At 33.7% G+C, this 21,391-nt stretch overlaps 1 protein-coding gene across 2 annotated transcripts in view; it reads right to left on the bottom strand.

Annotated features, from left to right (window-relative positions):
• Nucleotides 1–21,391, bottom strand: part of LOC140746987 (uncharacterized) — a 105,738-nt gene that overhangs the window by 50,861 nt on the left and 33,486 nt on the right. For both annotated transcript variants that reach the window (XM_073079197.1, XM_073079196.1), the window contains exon 3: nt 2,515–2,600. The gene's annotated coding sequence lies outside the window, so the exon portion shown is untranslated. The remainder of the gene's footprint in view (nt 1–2,514; nt 2,601–21,391) is intronic.

Below are 21,391 nucleotides of genomic sequence, written 5' to 3' on the forward strand. Positions count from 1 at the left end.
AGTATATATTATTGAACATAAACCTTAGTATAGAGACCATCTAAGCATTATAACAATAACCACAAACCTCATGACGTCATGCCGGAAGACAGACATCTATAAAAAGCAGAATAAATTCCCAAGATACAAAGACTAACCGGTGAACAATTTTTCCATTTACAGTTAGATTAGCAACGACGAAAATGCCACTTTAATTAAGTAATGTTTTGCAAGCGCAAAAAATATTCTAGTTATGTTTACCTAAGTATCTGTCAACTTCTATAATTATAATTTAAAAACTAAAAACCACGCTAAAATCGCACAAGGAAAATCGTTAATCCTGATTCCTGACGATCCTGATGTGGAGAACAGAAAAAATTATTAAAATGGTGTATATTCATCGGTTCTTGATGATCGTTCAAAATTTTAAATCAATCGGACCGTTCGGACCAGACAAATCAAGTTCAAAGATTCCATTACATACATACATACAGGTCAAGCTAATAAAAGCGTGGTAAAAAGGTATAACAACTAATCCATACACAATTAGATGATTTTTAAGCAATAGCAAACAATCATCCACCAACCCAAAGAGTATCGTAATCATTGTTCGGCGAGTTACTTAGCGTATTTACGCGAGCATCTAATTCTGGCAAAAAACTAATTAGAACGCGAGATCACATATACGAGATTCGCGGAAGCGCGCTTAAAATATACACAACAACACAAAAAAGTTTTGTCGTCAGTGTGCCCTTGTCCTTCCACCAGTAAGTGATATCAATTACACGGTATCGTAGATGTGACCGCAAGGCTTAAAGGATCTGTAAATGAGCATTATAATATTACGCTCCATTGACAGTATATGAGTCAAGTAATTATCTATTCTTGTAATATTATTAAATGGTTTTATGATTACTTGTCACCACGACACCACAAGAAGACTTGCATGGCGATTTGGTTACAATACTGGTATGACGCGCAAGGTGCCGAGTTCCACCGCAAAGGCACCACCGCCTGTATTTCTTATGAAAAGCAGTATTAGGCCTAAAATTCATAGAAAGTTTTTCTTCCGCATCCACCGGGGACCCGAAACCACTACATCCTACACTACACCTATCTCCATATGATAAATCTATATCATATATCTCTACATGAAAATGTTTTCAAATGATAGATGCTGTTTTGATGAAGCGCTTTATTTCCGCAACTGTCTGTAAGTTTTTAGTTTTAGGTCTGTTGAGTTCTAGTTTTAACAAAGCGACAGAGCATCTTTTTCTGCCTTATAACAGTAGTGTTTATCGCTACCCTGTACAAATTTAAAAGGTAAAAGAGACACCTTAGTCCTCAGAGTTTGCTACGCACCTGTGGACTTCAGTAAGACCCTAATTCCATCTGAATATGGTTTTAGTTATCAATTGCAGCAGTTGCATCAGATAAACTGCATGTTCATTTTCTATTTTTATAAAAAAAAGTAAATAGTAATACTGGCGTTTTAAATTACTTTTTATTGAACCATGTAATACGGACAATACCGTAACCCATGTCATTATCTATTATTATACTTATGCACGCATTAATGAGTCTTCGTGCATTCTATAACCACATTACGGTATAATTGATATACACATGTTTTAACTAATCAACGGTAACATACCTAGCTGTAATTCTTTGTTGAATAAATTGCCGTCAACTTTAAGTGCGTGCACTTAGTATGTGTTGTAATTATTTATATGGATACAAACATCGATACGTGTTATTGAAAAATGGGGACCGAAAATAAAACTTTTGACGAATAAATAAATCTTTAAATTAAATTAATTGTCGTAAACAACGTAACATAAAAATTGAAGAATTAATTCAATTTATATATTTTTTTCTTGTTACAAGGCCTACTCGTATTATTATTGTGTTATTATTCTCTGTTGGATTTTTTCTTTGAATATTATTTTATATCACGGCGTGCGTAAATGGACGTTTTACGCACGCTTCGCGTGCGCAAAACCCCCATTTCCGACCCCGTAATATAAAATTTTATACAACACGCGGACGAAAAATGTTTTTCTGACTCGTGTGATTGCAGTCCTCGCCTGCGGCTCGGCCTGCAAACTCACACTTGTCAGAAAAAAATTTTTCGTCCTCGTATTGTAATGTACTATTTTCACACATATTTTTCCTCAGTCACGTCGATATAAAAATTACTTTCTTTATTGAAAATATAATTCTCCCATACCTACCTAAGTTTATCTACAATAATTATGGGTACAAAACAAATACAGATCTGCAATAATCTTCTACATATATATAAATCAATTGCTGTTCGTTAGTCTCGCTAAAACTCGAGAACGGCTGGACCGATTTGGCTAATTTTAGTTAAGAACAATTTGTGGAACTCCAGGGAAGGGTTAAAAGGTGATTAAATATGAAATATATTTCATAAATAGATTCTGTACAAAGTTTGTCGGATCAGCTAGTTATAAATAAACAAATACAATATTGCCATAATATAATATAAAAATGCCATTATAATAATCTTACCTGGTAACACTTTGTCTAATCAGTCAAGATGGCGGACAGTCGTTATCGGCGGGAAAACACGGCTTCGTCACATTGTCGTCTTATTCCTGAAACAATAACACATATATTTATATATCTTTCCCTTCACATTTATCAGTAAGTTTCTAATAAAATATAATAATGTGCCATTAGAGAACAATAAGTATTACAAATGTAAAGTTTGTAAAAAAAATCGAATTTTTGTAAGAATCATTAAAGAAACTACAGAGCTTAAACGAGTAAATCAAAGGTGGAATAGTTAGGTAATAGGTGAATAAATACAAAGTCTATGGCATCTTTGACAGTCAATAATAGGCAAACGATATTCTTATCGTACTTATCTGTCACATTGACATTTACACTTTTACTGAGTGATCAGACACCTGTTTTAACTGGTTGAACCTTAATTTTAATTGCAATTTTCTTTTGATATTTTTTTAATTATCGTTGTTATAAAATTTAATTGTAGTTTCGTAGAAAAAATGCCATGCACAAAATATCTAAAATCAAATATTCATAAAAATAAATAAATTCAAAAATGTTCAATGAATTCCCATAGAATATATTCCAAGTATTTCATTAAGTATTCCTATTATTAAATACCTAATATATTGTAAAATATTCGTCACACAGGGACTTAATGATGTTTTATACTGTATTATTATTTTAATAGGCACGATCATATCTCAAATAGGCACCTACCATATTCTGAATACGTGGAGACACCATTAAATAAGTCTGAAAAGGCAATCGTTATGTATATCAGATTCAATTTTAATAAGGGATGTATTTTTTGTAATATAAAGAATAGAAATATTTCACGTAATATTTGTCAACTTAAATACATCGACAGTTGCTTTAATACTAACTGGCAACACATAATGCGATTGCTTATAAAATTCAGCATTATTAAGGCACGACCACACTGTCAACTGATGAGAGAATGTCAGGAATTTTCCTATTGACATTTTGTTTTCATTTTAAATCTTTGGTAAACCAGTTAGGTACTCTTAATAATCATTAATAATTGGAAGTCGTTTTTTAGAAAAACTCCCTTTTTCTTATCTTAAGGCTTATGATCGTAATAGTGGCCATACTATGAAAACACCAGTTTCGAAAACGACAATTAACTTTTCACGTATACCATATCAATTCCCGTGAATTATCGTCATTGGAACAATCAGCATTTTTGCCATATGTGTAAATTAAATATTTTATGATTACCTTCCATCGGGAATCGCAGTATGCATGTACCTTAACGTCTATTGAGTCGATCGCCTACAATCACAAGAAGCGCACCGTTATTGAAACAATACCGCAAGATGTCGCTATCTATTGTCACCATTGTGCTTCTTCAAATCGCCACCTTTGTATGCAGATGACAGCCTCACAATAGGATCCGTGTATAACAGTGTTATAACGCCTACTGTTAATCTCTAGTTAATATTGTCTTTCTACGATATCGTGATATTACAATGATATCTTATTGTTACAATTATTCGCGTTTTTGTGGCGCCGCATTGTTTAAATTTGTTGTTGATCGTTAAGTGATTGATTCATCAAACTGTAATGGCAAAAAGGCCACCATCCACGTCTAAAAAAAACGAACATACAGTTTTATAACTGTTCGTAGTTCGAAATTCAAATGCGCCACCTATGTGCGCCACCCACCATGAATGTAGCACTGCTGTGTTAAGGATATTAATTTATGACAGTGGTTTTAAGGCTTTTATTTAAGTTATATTGTTGTTTTAATTATCCGTCGTGACAATTAAGTACGTTGTGGCACTCAATGTATTTCTAAAGTAGTCACATAAATACGATCGATAACTTGTTTCCTTTTTAAAATAGGTTTTAAATGTTTTAGATGCTTAATATAAATTTATAGTTTAATCATAAACAGGAACATTAACAAGCTATATAATTATTAGTAATAAGCTATTACGGAAATAATTAATAACTATTCTAATGACGAAAAATACCTGTTACCGACACAAAAATTGAATAATGTTACTTTCTCATTACCTTTCAAAAGCAGGAAGATAGAAAATAACAGTCTCATTAATAAAATACTTTCTCACAAATGAGTAACTGAACACAATGTGTTGTAGAAGTTGATAATTTATACTAGGCATTGTGTTAGTTATGGCGGTAAATATTTCTAGCTAAGATTATTGCTGAAATAAGTTATAGCGAATGCAACTTTATATATATTTTTTTAATTGAGTAAAGAAAGAAACATATTAATCATTTTTTTAATAATGTGTTGTCTTCTCAATTAACGAGATAGCTCATCTCGTGAATTAGATATCACATCACACATCTTAGATATCGTGGCAAAATAGACATTATCTTCTATACCCGTAGCCCCGAAGTAGGATCATCCGTTAGTGACTACACATATAGAACGCGAATCTTCAAGTGCTTGCCTTCATTTGTTTTTCTTGTATTATACGAGTTATATAGATCTTTAAGGGAAGGGAGAATAAGGTTTTTTAAGACATACGTGGCTTTACGTGGTACCTCAGATGCTAACACAATCAAACGGTGATCTACAAATCGTAAAGAAAATCTGACCATTGATCAAACCTGGAACTCTTCGTATATCAGACCGGCATGATGACCGCACGCTACGCTGTTCAGTACTATAATATTAATTATATTTAATACATGATACTTCTAATTACACCGGAAGCGTCAGTAACCAGCATATTTATCGAATGTGTCGCCATAGATGTAATGAGTCACGGTAACAATCATCTGTATTGTCATTCAACTCACATCAACGCAAGACAATGTAGGCACCTGCACTTAGTCACACTTGGTCACACTTTATTCACTCATGAGGCTCATCGCTTCTGAGGACCAAGTGCACGTACTTAGAAAGTAAAATGTTCAGATAGCCCACCTTTAGATTAATGTATGAATATATTAAATGCTCTTGAGATTTTTATAATTTTAAATTTATTTGAGTAATGGCTAGTATGTAGAAAAGTTCTTATGCCTTTACTTTGAGCATTCGTATATATAATGAAACAAGGGAAGCTTCCTACAATTCCGATTTAAGTATTCGTTGTTACTATTTACTATAATATATTTTACTTTATTATTGTGTAATGCAGTAGCGTAGAGCGATATTCTGAGTTACCTACGTAATTTTTGTAATAAATTAATAAATCATCGATCCTTCTACATTTTTCATATTCTAAAATCAAGTAAAGTGTAAAATGCATAAAGGGCAGGTGTAAAAATGATTAATTGGTACAAGAGTGAAAGTACGTCAAGGTCGTAGGGATTAAGTTCGATCCATAAGGGAAATCCCATACCTGTCTCTTCCGCATCAAAAATAAAAAATATATGTCTGCTGCAAACCACAGGCGTAACGGAAATTGTATTAGTTTTTTGTATCTTGATATACGATATTTTACCTAATCAACCATTATTATAAAAGATGTTCTTATTATACTTGAAGTTAATTAAAAAATCATATCCTATTAACCTTACCACACCCTTGAAATTGAAACAACAACTTTGGACCATCATAACCTATTTATTAAAGCAATGTTAATGGATATTAAACGTACATTATAATTTTATTGTTATTATATTTTTAGAGCATCTATAGTAGAAATATATGTGACAGTGGTACCAACACAGTTGCGCCACGGAGAGCTCTACTACCTTACTGTCGTAATAACCAAAAATAAATAATCTTAATTAATAAAAAATCTATTAAAATAATGTCCTCATTCTATCTATTAGCCTCTTCTCGATGAGTCATTAATAAAATCAGAATTAATTGAATTGTAAATACTAACAAGAATTACGATTAAATAGGAAAATTTGTCATGAAGTCATCGAGCAAACGTAGTTTTATCAATTTGTTGACCTTTGCCTAGGTAAATCATTATATTTTCCTATATTATGTGTAGAATAATATAATAATCTCATTATTATGTACGTATCGTGTAATTAACCTTGTTTTTTATTACCAATTTTGCAGTAAATATAATATGTTTAAAATCCGACAAAAGTTATGGATAACTAGAGAATTATTATAAAAAACAAAACCCGATTCCTTAAAGCATTCTAAGTCAATCTAACAAGACATTCAACGACACCACATATGTTAAACTTAAAGTCCGTCAAGCCATTTGGGCTGCAGGACATTCCAAAGAATGAGACATACGACCGAAAAACATTACCCTCTGCAATAGGTAATAATATAATAACATGCATGGTGTGGTAAGGGAGATACTTTTCCAAGGCGTTCCAGCTTAGTCCTCAAGGGTAGCGGCGCATAATTGGGCGACCTGAGGTAGGAATATCTAATTCTATTTGGGGTTGATTACAGATGTCCATGGTCGACAGTAGCCACTTACTATCAGGCGGACTGCATGCTCGTCTGCTACTACTATATTATAAAAAATGCAACGAAGCCCAAAAAATATAAAACAATTAAATATCTAGCCTTATTTATTAGCACCTGAGAATTAGCAAGGTCCAACGACCCTTTCCCACCGAAGCTCACATAGCTTCACACCAGTTCGATCAGCACGTCCCTTCTCGGTTATCACTCGCATAATTTATTCTATCAGCGTCTACAATTCGTCATACCTTCGCTCACCGTCGTATTGTCACTATAAGGTGCGAGTTAGGACTCGAACACACTTAACCGTTGATGTTAAACATATTGACACTCCAGTCACTATATTGTCACTTTTACAATCGGCCAATATTGGGGGAACTATTAAAATCGATTTACATATTTTTAATCGCTACAATGACTCGATTATTATTATACAAAAATGAATCGCAAATGACATTTATTTAAAATTGTAAAGATGATATTGCGTTTTAATTAATGAAAAGTATGTAAACAAGAATTGAACGAAAAACAATAATTCGGAAATGGGCATTTAATTAAGTGATACATTGGAGATCAAAGATTTAAGTCTGTTATATCCCAAATTGTATTAAATTTAACCACGGTTTCTTCTTACAGTTTCTAATAATCTCTCTTTCCTTGTAAAATCGTTACATATAATGAGACTTATGTGATGCGGCCCTTAGGACCGTAGCAATAAAACGTTCAGTACAACTGTTTCGTAATAAAAATTAAGTGCAGCGCGCGCACGATTCTCGCAAATCATTAAAATTAATAGAATTCGGCGATAAAAGGCCGTATTCTTGTTGTTGAATGTTAAAAAGTGCGATATGATTGACGTTACTCCGATAAAATACTTAATTTTAGCACGTAGGTAGGCAATCGCTCGTACGATAGATTTTTTCTTTTTGAGCGTGAGAGCAGACATATCGATTGTCGTTGTTATTAAAATGAAAGAAGCAAACAAACATGTACTTCGTTTGATAGTAAATGATTACTGTCACCCATGGACATCGGTATTCTGTGGATATCTATTCAATCCATATAAGATTTTGATAGACCCGACTAAGTTGGAACGCCTCGAATAAGTATGTCCCTTACCACACCCTTTAAACCAGACCACTGAAGTACTTAACACTGCTGTAAGAATAATTGAACAGAAATAGATGTGGCGTTGGTGCCTCCAACCACGTCAGACCACGACGGATTCTACCAGCTTCAGCTATTATAATAATATGGTAGTAATAGGTTCTATCACCAATAAACTTAAACTGATCCTCCTAATAACAAAAAACACCAAAATAACATAAATCCTGTCCTATCTTCTTCGATGAAAATATCTACATCCAAGTTCAAATAAGTGTTGAAAAGCTCAAAGCATGGGAATTGTTGATCGCTCCCATTTTTTCCACGGAGCCACCGTTCCCGCAACCATTAGCGCATGTCGTCACGTGCGATGACAACACGTCGCTGTAGGGTTGCCACTTGCACGAAAATAATTTGAAATTATATGCAAAATAATCTTTCAAAAAATCAAAATCTCATCCGAATTGGATAAGTAGTTGTTAGAAAATCGCGTATATACAATTTTATATACATACATAGCGGTCGAATATAGAACCTCCCTTTTTGAAGTCGGTTAAAAAGAGAAGAGGTTTATCGTCGTTTCTTAAACTTTTTAAAGTTAAATTGAAATAGAATGTACTTATGCTGAAGCAGTAATATGACCAATAGTTACAATTTTATAGAATGTAATTAATCCTATGACATGTCTGTTAATTGAACAAGAATAAGATATGTTTACCAAAAAATACATTTTTTTCTAAGCCTGTATATTTTTATTTTGTTTCTTTATCAATATGTCTTAACTTCAAGTAAATCAGAAGTAAATAAAAAAGATTTACAAAGGATATTAGATCTTGATAGAGGCCACTTTTAAATCCAAAAAAAACATGCTCAATTGCATGCTCCATAGTGGAATTTCATAGATAATCTTATTTCAGTAAAAGTTTGTAAAAGTAGCATCCATATCGAATGCGCTTGCATTTCAGAGAAGCGGTCGTGCTCCCACCCGGTGCTTAGCGCGTCATAAATTCTACATAGATTTTATTGACGTTCGTAAAAAGTATTGAGGTACAGTTTACCTTCGTCTCATACTGATTCAAGCGGAAAAATAATGATTTCACGCATATTTTTTGGAAATGACAAACATTCTTGATTTTTCCCAGCAATAAATGATTAATGAATTGTATCTGTGACCCTTACCATGAGTATTTACGTTTTGACAAATATGACTGTTTTGGTATTCGTTTTTGTATTTGCCCATATAAATTCCAATCAGCGCCCCTAGCGGATTGTGTCAGAACTTGGAAATAGTATGGGCCAATACGTAAACAAATACCAAAACAGTCATATTTGTCAAAACGTAAAAACTCATGATAAGGGTACAGTAAGGAATCCACCAAAAAACAAATATAGAGTAGGCCAACATATACATAGTTTTATATAATTATCGTCAACACATTACTATCCCATTATTGGGCACAAGAGTACTCTCAGAGCGAAAGCATTTTAGGCCATAGTCCACCGCGTTGGCCAATTGGTGTTGGCAGACTTTACACATCCTTGAAAACATTTTCTTAATAAAATGAAGTTTCCCTCTCGATGTTTTCCTTCACTGTTTTAAGAAAGAACCATAAATTTCTCAACTTTGACAGGTAAGTCTGTGCCTGAGATTCAAACTTCAAACCTCTCGATTGTGAGAACGAGTGTCAAATTTATTTCATTACTTATATAAAAAACTTACAAAAGTGTAACATGTTTGTATGTTTGAATGGAAAACTGTTTCCTTTAATAGAGCTATTAGACCATACTCATTTAGTAAGAAGGAAGACAAAGTTATAAATTAGAAAGAAAGTTAAAATTAGTATTTTGGTTCAAGTGAATATAAAAATAATGCGTGCTTGCCAAACTATTTACAGTCTAATGATGCATAACTATCTAGATTGAAGTCCAAACTGTGATATATCTACTAAAATTTTATTTTTTTTTTATTTTAAGAGTCAGTCGAGACTTTAAATTAAGTTCAACACTTTCGCGCCTATTTGACTCATACGTCAGACCTCTGCTTGAGTATGGATCTGTCGTATGGAACCCGCAATACAAGGACCAAGTAAATAGAATAGACAGAGTTTTTAATTTATATTTAAAACATCTTAAGTTTAGATTCAACAATGTGCCAGTGCTTACACCCCTTACCCTTAGACGAATTGAGAGAGACCAAATGTTTTTGTACAAAATATTAAATAATTATATTGAATCCCCTTTCATGCTAAGCACTATTGGTTTGAGATGCCCCCGAATTCATTCTCGTTGTAGAAGTCTGTTTCACGTACCGTTGTGTAAAAAGAAATACACAAGTAATACTTTCATATATCGTTCCTCAAACTTTTATAACAAACATCTACAAGAATTGGACATATTTAATTGCTCAATACTTGCATACAAGCGGGAACTGAAACAGACTCTTGAAAATTGCATTATGTAACAAATTACTTTTTCCTTTATTTTTTTTTTTTTTTTTTTTTTTTTTTTTTTTTTTTTTTTTTTTTTTTTTTTTTTTTTTTTACTTGTATATATATTTTGTTATTTCAATATACCTACTCCTAACAGTGTAATAGTGGAAACTTTGCTGATTTTTGTTATGTCTGTGTGAAAGTTACTGTATGTATTAAATATTGTATGTTTCCCAAATAAAAAAAAAATTAAAAAAAAAAAATAAAAGACACTGCAACAAAATTACAACCGCATTCGATAGACAACAAATAACATTGTCTCATGTTAATTGATTTGTACATTTACGTGCCTATACTCATTTTAGTAACTTCTCTAAACATAGACTTATATGTTACGGATAACAAAAACTAGATGAACCATCTTCATTTAATGATAACGAGGACAACATCTCCATAAAAAGCTGACACGACAAGAAGCTACATTGTCAAGAATAGTTCCAATTCAACCCGTTTCATTCGACCTTGGGGTAAATAAAAAACGCGTAATGAAGTACATAAAAACCATTATTGTTTCGTGAGCAAAAAGCGCGCGGAATTCACTGGCACGTAAAAACGCATCGCGCGCCATCTGTATTCTATGTATGCCACTTACATGCGCATGTCGCCGGCCACTCGCTGCCAATCGCGAAGGTAAACAGCTCTGACAGTGTAGTCGTACTTGCTAACGTAGGCTGTGTACACACTAAACCAATGACTTTATGTTTGCTATTACAAGTACAATCAAAAGTTTGGCTATATGCACGGTTTGGACGAACCCTTGTTAATTAAAGTTTGGACAGGCTAGGATCAAATCTCTGCCATAATTTTTGATGAAAATGTACGATTAAATAAATGGGTTTGTTTTATGTGTGTTTGAATACATTATAATAAGAATTTTTAACTATGTACAATTTAACTAACCCAGCCCTTAAAGAAAGCAAGGTATCAGTAATCAAGATTAGGTGTCCTAATTTATATATAAGTACGCTAAGATCTAGAGCAACGCCGAAGTTATGATCAACTATTTACACTATCGACGTAGAGGACGCCACAATACTAACTGAGGGTATTCATAAGTATTCGGAACTACACTTGACATTTTTCCATATGACAGCTAAAATACAATTCTGGAATTTAAAGTGACAGATGTCAGAGGGCGGTAATTATTTTGACACTTGAATGACAGATTATATAGTAAGACTGGAGCCTAAGCACAGCCAAGTCTTGCAATGCCGGACTTTAGCTATTGTGCTTGGATCGAGGCTAATCTGACTACGTGCATTAGCCGAGTCGTTTACATAAGAATGTGTTGATGTAATGTACTTGTAGAGACATTTCCTGTACCAATAAAGACGGTGAGTTTATTGATTCCAAAGGTTTTCTCAAGATTTAATTAGCATAAATATATCGGCGGCCCCACCGAATATGCAAGAGCTCCCACACAATTTTTTGTATTGCATTTTTCGGTTATTTGGGCTATCCTGTACCCTTACCATGAGTTTTCAAAACATCCCACAATTTTACGTTACGTTTACTCAATCCAATATTCTGTTCCGTTTGCTTCAGTAGATTGAGTAAACGTAACAATAAGTAAGTGCTCAAGTCTTTCTGTCTGCCTCACATGTTTTACGTTTTTACGTTTTACCAATTTAGACATGTTACGTATAGGTAATGTTACGTTACTGACACTATAGTTCTGATACAATCCGCTACCGGCGCTGGTTGAAAATTGTATGGGCAAATACGTAAACAAATACCAAAACAGTCATATTTGTCAAAACGTAAAAACTCATGGTAAGGGTACTGTAGCTCCTCAATTTTTTTATGAATGAGAGACTCAAAATACGCATATTACGTCCGTAAGAACTTTTGTAGTTATTTTTTATTAGTGGTAAGTAGCTACTAGCTACTGCTGCTCATGGACATATTCTGTAATCAACCCTAGATACCTGAGATAGGCCACAGATGCGTTGCTCACGTAAGAGCTATATTGGTCCTTAGATAAGTCTCCCTTACCACACCATTTAAAGCGTAATTAAATACGAATAAATTACAATGTTCAATTTCTTTTTTCAATAACTAAATGAATAACTACATACTATAATTAATTTTCCCTTCTTAATTTCATCACAACAACAAAAACTTAATTATAAGGAGACTCCAATTTCAATCAATTATAACCGTTGAAATTTTTCAATAATTTTAACGAAACGAATTCTAATTCGAGAGAGTAATTTAATCGTACTGGCAATATAAATGCAATAAATCCATAAAGAACCTATCATTAAGATTGTCTGTTTGAATTTAAAACTCTATGTCGTGAAACATACGGATGGATAATGTGTTTATTGCTGGACGTATAGCATTCGATTTGTTCGAGCCCGTGTTACCACAATTAAGTGTGGTACTTCAAATTGGCCATCAAAACAAAAAAGGATCAAAACCTTTGCTGGTCATAGAGTAATTATTTGTAGAGGCTTTTGACGTTAGAAATAAATTGAATAATATTTATACCTAATTACTGAGTTTTATAATACTGAAATAGAAATCGTGCCACAGTCATAATAAGCCAGCCACTATCGGCTATGGTCTATAATCGACCCTAGATAAGATTAGTAAGTACTACCGGAGGTCAAACCGATCTGTTGCTACCGTTCTTAGGTATTCCACCACATTTATTACAATTATTAGAAAAAATAGAAAAGGGATGGAATATTCAATACCAAAGTCAATACCAAGTCTAAAAAAAGAGTATTTGTATACTCTATATTAAAACGAGTCATAATAATTTGTAACACGCACATAAATTATTGAAAATCAGAGGTCTAACTACTAAATGTTAACTTCTAGCCTATCTCTGATTTTTTCCAGGTAAGTTCTCTATAGTGAAGTTCATCTGTGCCAACAAATACGTATCGAGTTAAGCGGCGTGTAAAAAGAGAAAAATGGCACCGTTTACAGCTATCGACACAAAGTGACACCGCGCTAGTCGTTGCCGAGGCAAATGGCCAACATCACAGCGTATAAATATTTGCAGGCACCTAAGTAGTGTGGCTTGGTTGGTCGGGTTTCTAAACAGTCTATTAAATACTAGAATGGATGCGCTTAATGTATTTTAGTATGGTGCCAAACTTCTAGTCCCGCTCTGAAATTGTCATGCACAGGTATAGACAGAGAATCGATGTGGTCGAACACAAACAAGCATATACTCTGTAGCAACAGTACGATCACACTAATGCAACTATGGACGCGTGTACGAGAGCAGGCAGTGGACGGGTGCCGAAAGAGTCCCGCGCTGTCTTCGTTCTGCTAATATCTACAATTTGCTGTTGCGACGCGACTCGTTTCTATATTCATAGCGGACTAGAAGTGTGGCGCGGACTATAACTAATATTATTTCATATTTTTTAAAGTTACAATGTTCCCCTGTGTCTACAAATACGTATCGAGTTAAGCGACGTGTAAAAAAAGAAAAATGACATCGTTTACAGCTATCGACACAAAGTGACACCGCGCTAGTCGTTGGCGAGGCAAATGGCCAACATCACAGCGTATAAATATTTACAGGCACCTAAGTAGTGTGGTTTGGTTAGTCGGGTTTCTAAATTGTCTACTTAATGCTACAATGGATAAAGTTTGTAAAGTTCAATTTTTCAACTCATATGAAATCAAAAAACCGAATAACATATTTTTTTCACATTACAAAGGCAAACAAAATCAAACAGTACTCCAAACAAAATAAAAAAAAAAAAACAAAAAGCAGACATTACAGTATCCTTAATATGCGTTTTTACAAAAAATACTGTTTTTGTATTTGTTCACGAATTTCCCATACATTTCCAATTGTTCTGATACAGTCCGCTAGGGGCGCTGTATTGGAAATGTATGGGCAAATAAAAAGAACGTAAAAACTCATACTAAGGGTACAGTTTTCTTTTATTAAAGCCTGACTGTGTGCTTCCTTCACATAACCAATAATTTTACATGTCGTATGCTTTCAACATATTGGCAGTCAAATATAATATCAGATTTGATAAAAAACATATGGATAATTCCATAAATACTTTAATAATAAGCTGCCTACAAAACATTAAAACACGTGAATCAAGTTAAGCGCACAAAAGGATTAAAAAGATAAAAATGGCACTTCACCAGGTCTAAAAGATAAAAGATAAGCAATACAGCTATTCACAAAACACCGCGGCTTGTTTAGCGTAGAATTGACCAGCACAGCCTGTAAATAACACCTCGCTTATCTGCTAAATCGGCTAAAGAATAGAACTACGGTTGTTTCATCCATTTCATTCACGGCTTTTTATTTATAAGCACGTTGTTTATAAGCCGACTAAACCGACCTCCATATAAGTTGATAGTTTATGTAGGAGACTACTTAAATAAAATTTAACATTTTGTGATTTAAAAAATACTGTCCCTTTGTCTGACTTCTAAATTTCCTTGTCTGACTTCTGTCTATGATATACCCGTCCTTTTAAGGTTAATATTATGTCTATGCAGGATAAAACTTTATATTTTTTTTATTGAAAACATAAAAATATTTGTATTTATATAATTACTAGCTGACCCGGCAAACGTTGTGTTGCTATATAAAAAAAAATGTTAAGGATGAACAACCCTTATCACTTATGGGTATGAAAAATAGTAGCCGATTCTCAGACCTACTGAACATGCATATAAAATTTGGTGAAAATCGGTAAAGCCGTTTCGAAGGAGCACGGTAACTAACATTGTGACACGAGAATTTTATACATAAGAAAAAGAACATTTAAAAAGTTCTGTTTATTTATGTTTGGCCCAAGTCGTACGTTAATCATGCAATCATCTTACACGATTGTACCAAGATTTTTAAACAACGTTGGAAACATATATTGGAGATTACTTTTTACTACGAAATCTAGAATCATAGCCATTAATAACATTTTACCACTTTATTTTACATACATATGTATAGTTAATATACACTCTTAATCTATAAATAAACACGTTGAAAGTAAAACAAAACAGCCTACAAGCGAACATAAACCAAACTCCTTCCTGGAATCGCTCCGAGGAGAAACGTAATATTTTACGAACATAAAATTTTACGACGATTAGAGATTTCGAAGGACCTCTAATTTGAGGGAGCACCGCGGGCACGCATCCCGATCGGTCCAATTGGCCCTGCATTAGTGGATAATGGCCCTTATTTATGGCCCTCGTTGAACCCTCAGGCTGGATTTCATCTAACAACATTGTATGTGGTTACTGACTTGATGTCTAATAATTTTTCTGATGGGAAGTTTTTGACCGATGGGATACAAGAGTTCTCAAGCGAAGATCATGAATTGGTAGAAGTGGTGTATGATACCCTAGAACTTGTTGGTCTGACAACCTGAAGATCCTAGCCTTAAAGGACACCCACCATAAACATGATGGTGAGTTGAACAATAAGGATTCATGTAATAATGATGATGTGAAGACATTTTTAGACATATCAAAATTTAAACCCAATTATGACTTGAAATCAACTAACTAATAGAACAACAGTCATACATAAAGACATCTCAATTTTTTAATTAAATATTTAGTGCACTAAATTCTCATCAAACTCTCTCATACTCTCCTTACAAATATTACATTAGAACACAACAGCACAGGTGTAGCGCTAATTCTGACTGATTCTGTCGATCCAGAGCCATCAAGAGTACCTTAAATGTATTGATTCCCTCGTGGGTACTCTTGAAGGTCAATATTAAATCCCCTGAGCATAAACCGGAGCCCAGAACGGAAACTGAGTCAGAGATGACGCAATGTTAACGCGAAAAACTACAACGTGATGTTTAGTTTATTTTGTCGTTCACTTCCAAGAAGATTGATAGCCATTTCTGCGTTTGAGAGCACATACTCGTAACATTAAGCTTATCGTTAGTTTGATTAATGAGTGTAGTGACGATTTTTTTAGTCCCTGTCTAAAATATTTGTAAAACTATGTTAGAAGAAGAACAGCCTAAAAGCAGCAAGTGAATGAAACTCTCAATCGGAAATCCCAGGCACCTCTGATTTTCGGATGTTATGTGCTTATAAGAAAATAATAATCATTTGTTTTAGCGGTGTTGGATAAAATTACGAGGAAACCTCCACGCCAGAGTTCTTTAAAAAAAACAGTATAAGGTGTGAGAACTCTACCATTTCGCATTTGGCCGATGAACTATGGCCTACGTTTTTCACTCTGTGATACCCGTGCTCAGCAGTGGAACAATAATGGATTGACAAAACTACAAAAATAATTACATTATTAGTCGCCAGAAATACTGCACAATTATGCAGATTTTGATGGCAATTATTAAAAGAGCGGTAAATTCTGCTACAAAAGAGCACATTTGTATATTACAAGAAATGACTTTGATTAATCGGTGTTATGGCAGGTTACTTAGGGATTCAAAATAAATAAAATATTATGTTTTGTATCTTTTTAATAAATGAGTAACGCTCGTTATTATTAATATTCGCTCTATCCAATGTTTTTTCTACCGAAGATCGATATTTGAAAATAACATCATGGATGGATTAAGCATTAATAACGGGAGTTGAAAAACGAGTCAATCTGATGTTAAGTGGTCATGGTAATAATTAGCAGATAGAAAATACTAAATACCTACTTAGTATTAAGTCCGCCTTTAATACCTTATTTTATGGCGAATAAAAAATAAAAAAATATAACTGAAATATTCTTGCATATTTCAGTCAAACCACAAGTTGTCAACAAATAGTTAAACCAATTTAAAATATAACTCCAATGAGTCCCATCCCATTTCATGCAACTATCTTTCCATAATATCTGTGATAGCCGAATGCGACGTGATGCGTTGAAAACAGACGCCACATGCAGTTACAATACCCACAATACATTTAATACACTGTGGCTATCTAATCTAAACTCTAACTACCGTGTCCGTCCTAGGGATGTCGATGAGATCGATTAATCGAAGAATCGATTTTTTCGGCCAAATTTATTAATTATTAACAAACATTATTTTATTGATCTTCAGTAATGGATCGATTCAGTGAATCGATGTTTCATCCTAAAAATCTAAAGTATCATCGATCTTTTTAAAGTTTTTTGAATGTGTTATAGACATTTTTGCGAACGGATTTGTATTTTAATGCTTGTATGGTAATGATCACCTTTTTCGCTATTTTCGCCCTTTCTAGCAGAAACAATCGAAGATCGATTCATTGGGCTTCGATTTTTTTAATCGATTTATTACACGTCGATTCGAATCGATTCAAGAATCGATTTTTGTCAAGAAATACTACCCCTAGTCCGTCCGTCTTAATTATAGATCGGATCCAATACCATTGTGCTGTCAAAACTTGCGTTCAGTTTTTGCTGCCACTGTTCAGATAACTGATAATCTTTACCCGGACAACGGATCGATTCTCTCAATATCAATATGATTACCTCTTTGATTGACACGTGTTTAATGCTTCGACACAAAAAGTTATTGGATTTATTTTATTTGGACTTTCAAAACGTGATTAGGCTTCGAAATCTGAGACTGATGTGTTTGTACACATTTCGTTTGCTGATGAGGTTTTCTTATAATTCCTATAATAGAATGATGGAACGCTTTGCGATTCGACTACAGTGGTACCATCAACATATCTTTTTCACGTCACATATATTTTTGTCTTATAATAGCAGTTGAGTGGTATGTCCTAGTTGAAGGGTAGTACAAAATTATATGAGCTGCGTTCAGATTGCCTAAACACTCCCTAGCCATTTTACTCAATACAAAACTTCGCGTACTTAGTTCAAACTTTTTATATATAATTTACAAATATATGCCTATAAATATTACTTAACTATACACAAAACTTGTCACCTAACCTAATCTATAGACGAAATAAACTACCTATGCGTTTTTATCATGGAACAGAAACAACAAGGTTTTTATGTACAAAGTTTGTTTTTGTTACATGTATGTCGCCTTTTCTTTTTTCTTTCTTTATATTAATAAAGTGTTAATCGATACTGTTATCTTTAATTATGTACAAGTGTGAGTGGGAATATTTCACTGTAACAAGACACTACGTGTAGTGTTCTTAGAAAGGCTGATAGGGAAACGCCTATAAAGTACGCAGAAGAGATTAATAGTCGATTTACGCAATTCCAGTAATGGATACTGAGGATTGAAGGCTTTTTACAGACACGTAGGCTGTGTAGGTTCATTGAACTTGTTTATCGCTGTAATTTAAGTGTCTGAAAATTAATACTTAATTGTTTTATAGTAATGTGTTACACCGAAATAAAATACTTTGCATTATTTTAAGTATAGGACATTATTTTGATGTGAAACATCTATAGCCGCACGTAAAACCGATTTCTGGCTTGGCGACGCATGCCGTGGCGACGCGTCGCCACGCTATACGATGGTATATATATACAGTCTATATGCAGTAGTGTGTACGGTGTGGCGACGCGTCGCCACGCGCAATCGAATTCAATAAATAGTCATCGTTATCTGGAAAAAAATCGTAATATTTTATTTTATCATTATGACATATTTAGTTCCTATCACAATATGTTCTTTTCTGCATATTACTTTTACAAAATAATGTCGATGTTTCACATCTGCCAGGCGTCCCGTGACGGCTTACATTTTTTATTAAGTTATTTTTGATATTCTTATTTATGATTACTTAATAATGTACTTGACAACAGTACCTTCTGCAATATTTTAAATACATAAGTAGGTAATATAAATAAAACATACCTTAAAAATAACTTGGACAAAACTAACTCTAAATCTTTTAACCATTTTTAAACCTATTTTTCTTAACCTACGGATGGTATGTGCCCTTTCCGACAAAACTTAGAAGTTACGATCGATACAAAACAAGAAGACAAGAAATCTAGACTTTATACACTTCAAAAATATTATCATAAAGTCTTATAGACATAACGTATACTTATAATAATAAACCAACATCTCGTATTACTGCACATCGCAACCTTGTCACACAAATGTGACGATATAAACTGCAACCTTCAGGTGAACTTGTCGGATGACAATTAATTTTCATATTTTATATTTCCTTCATTCCAGTACGTGCGTTTCAAGCGATATAAGCTAAAAATATATTGTAATTTTAGTGAAATATGTAGTTTTTACCATGCATGAGGCGAGTCAACTTAATCGTAGTCGCAGATAACTATAGATTTATAGCTTTCCGTAGATCTCTTGTCCTATTTTGTATTCCATATATTAACTGTGCTACCAATTTCCCCTGCTAAAACTAGCTAATAGCTTTGTTATGGGGGGGTCCCAAAGCAACGGCGGCTTAGCATAGAAGCGGTCAGGCGGACTGGCAAACCTTTATTACGTATAGACGTAGCATAGGCTAAGGCGGAGTAAGGTAAGTTCCGGTCCCCCAACCACTTTTATATCCATGAGCCAAAACAGAATTGGACAGACAAAATGATTAAGATAGTCTTATTAAAATAACAACGGTAATCAAGTCTTAAAATTACAGTAAAAACTTCTAACTCGCTTAATCAAACACTCATTAGCGCCATCTTTACTATTTACGTAGAGATTAACCTTGTCCTGTCCTATTATAAGACAGAAAACAATACCTAGTATAATCAAACGCGAGCTATAGAACAGAGTGTACTTATGGGTAGGGTTCTTCCATATGCATGAGTATCTCACCATACAAAAGACATCAACGCGTTTCGAAATCATCCAAAACTTCCTAAGACGTGCAACCATTCAAGACACCGTTGTAAACGTGGAAAGTAAACAAATCGAGTACAAATATTGACAATAACCGCTCAGGTAAAGCTGATACGAAGGAAACGGAGCAATAAACTTTGCCGTGCCCGTGTGACTTTAAAAGCGATAGCCTAGTACTTTGAAAGTCCTTTGAAAGTCCAAAATTAAAATCCCAGGTATGCAAGTCTAGTTTTTCGCAGGTATGTACATAGTTGTAGGTATCAAAGGAAATTATCACTTTCTTTAACGATGTATAAAAACGGTATTGTATAGAAAGAAAAGTTCTTAAATCTGAGTGGTCTGTGAAATCTAGCAATACCAACGTAACGGTAGAGTATGGCTTAACCCTTTTCACTTCAAATTCTAGCAATAGGATAGAAGCAACTATCAGTCATGACGTAGCTCATCAGATTAGTTCTATGATCAAGCTTTGTTTAAACAAAAAAATCTGTCAAACTTGAGCGAGTGATTATATCATTAATAATCATTTTTTTGCCGAATGTACCACGAACTCTAGTACGGATCTTTAGTGTAATGTAAATATGTAGGCTTGAATCGACACAAAAAATGAGCTCAGTCACTTATAATAGATGTACAACATTAATTTTGTTTGTTGTATGGATGTAAAACATAATATCATATGTAACAGACTTAAATAAACGATGTGTGCAAAAAATCTTATTGTTTAGAAGTTAATAGGCCTCGTTAGCTTGCTACTAATATTATTAATAAGCAATTTGACACAATGTATTTACCAAAACCTTTATTAGTCAGTGTTCCACAGTCCTGCATATTTTTATCATAACTTACGGTAACGCCGACGATGGAATGATAATTTGAATACGCGATATTTCACACAAATTCATTTGATGATCTATTTGCACTATTATTATCTAAGGTTATGTTGATCTACCGTTACTTCATACAAGATGGCGCTACATATCTTGGATTTTATTATCGATATTTTAAATCTTGCTATATAAGTAACATATTTCAATGCCACTATTATAATCAGGCCTCTACTCAAAATTCTTTGACTTCTTCCTTCACTATTTTAATAGTAGCTAGTTATACCTCCTTCCAATTTGCGCATTACTTCCAATGATAAAACAGAGAAACAGATATAATATACGTAAACCAAT

This window comes from Epargyreus clarus, unplaced genomic scaffold (assembly GCF_041222505.1).
Source record: "Epargyreus clarus isolate Ecla_fem2 unplaced genomic scaffold, WU_Ecla_fem_2.2 ptg000014l, whole genome shotgun sequence".
Classification (NCBI taxonomy): domain Eukaryota; kingdom Metazoa; phylum Arthropoda; class Insecta; order Lepidoptera; family Hesperiidae; genus Epargyreus; species Epargyreus clarus.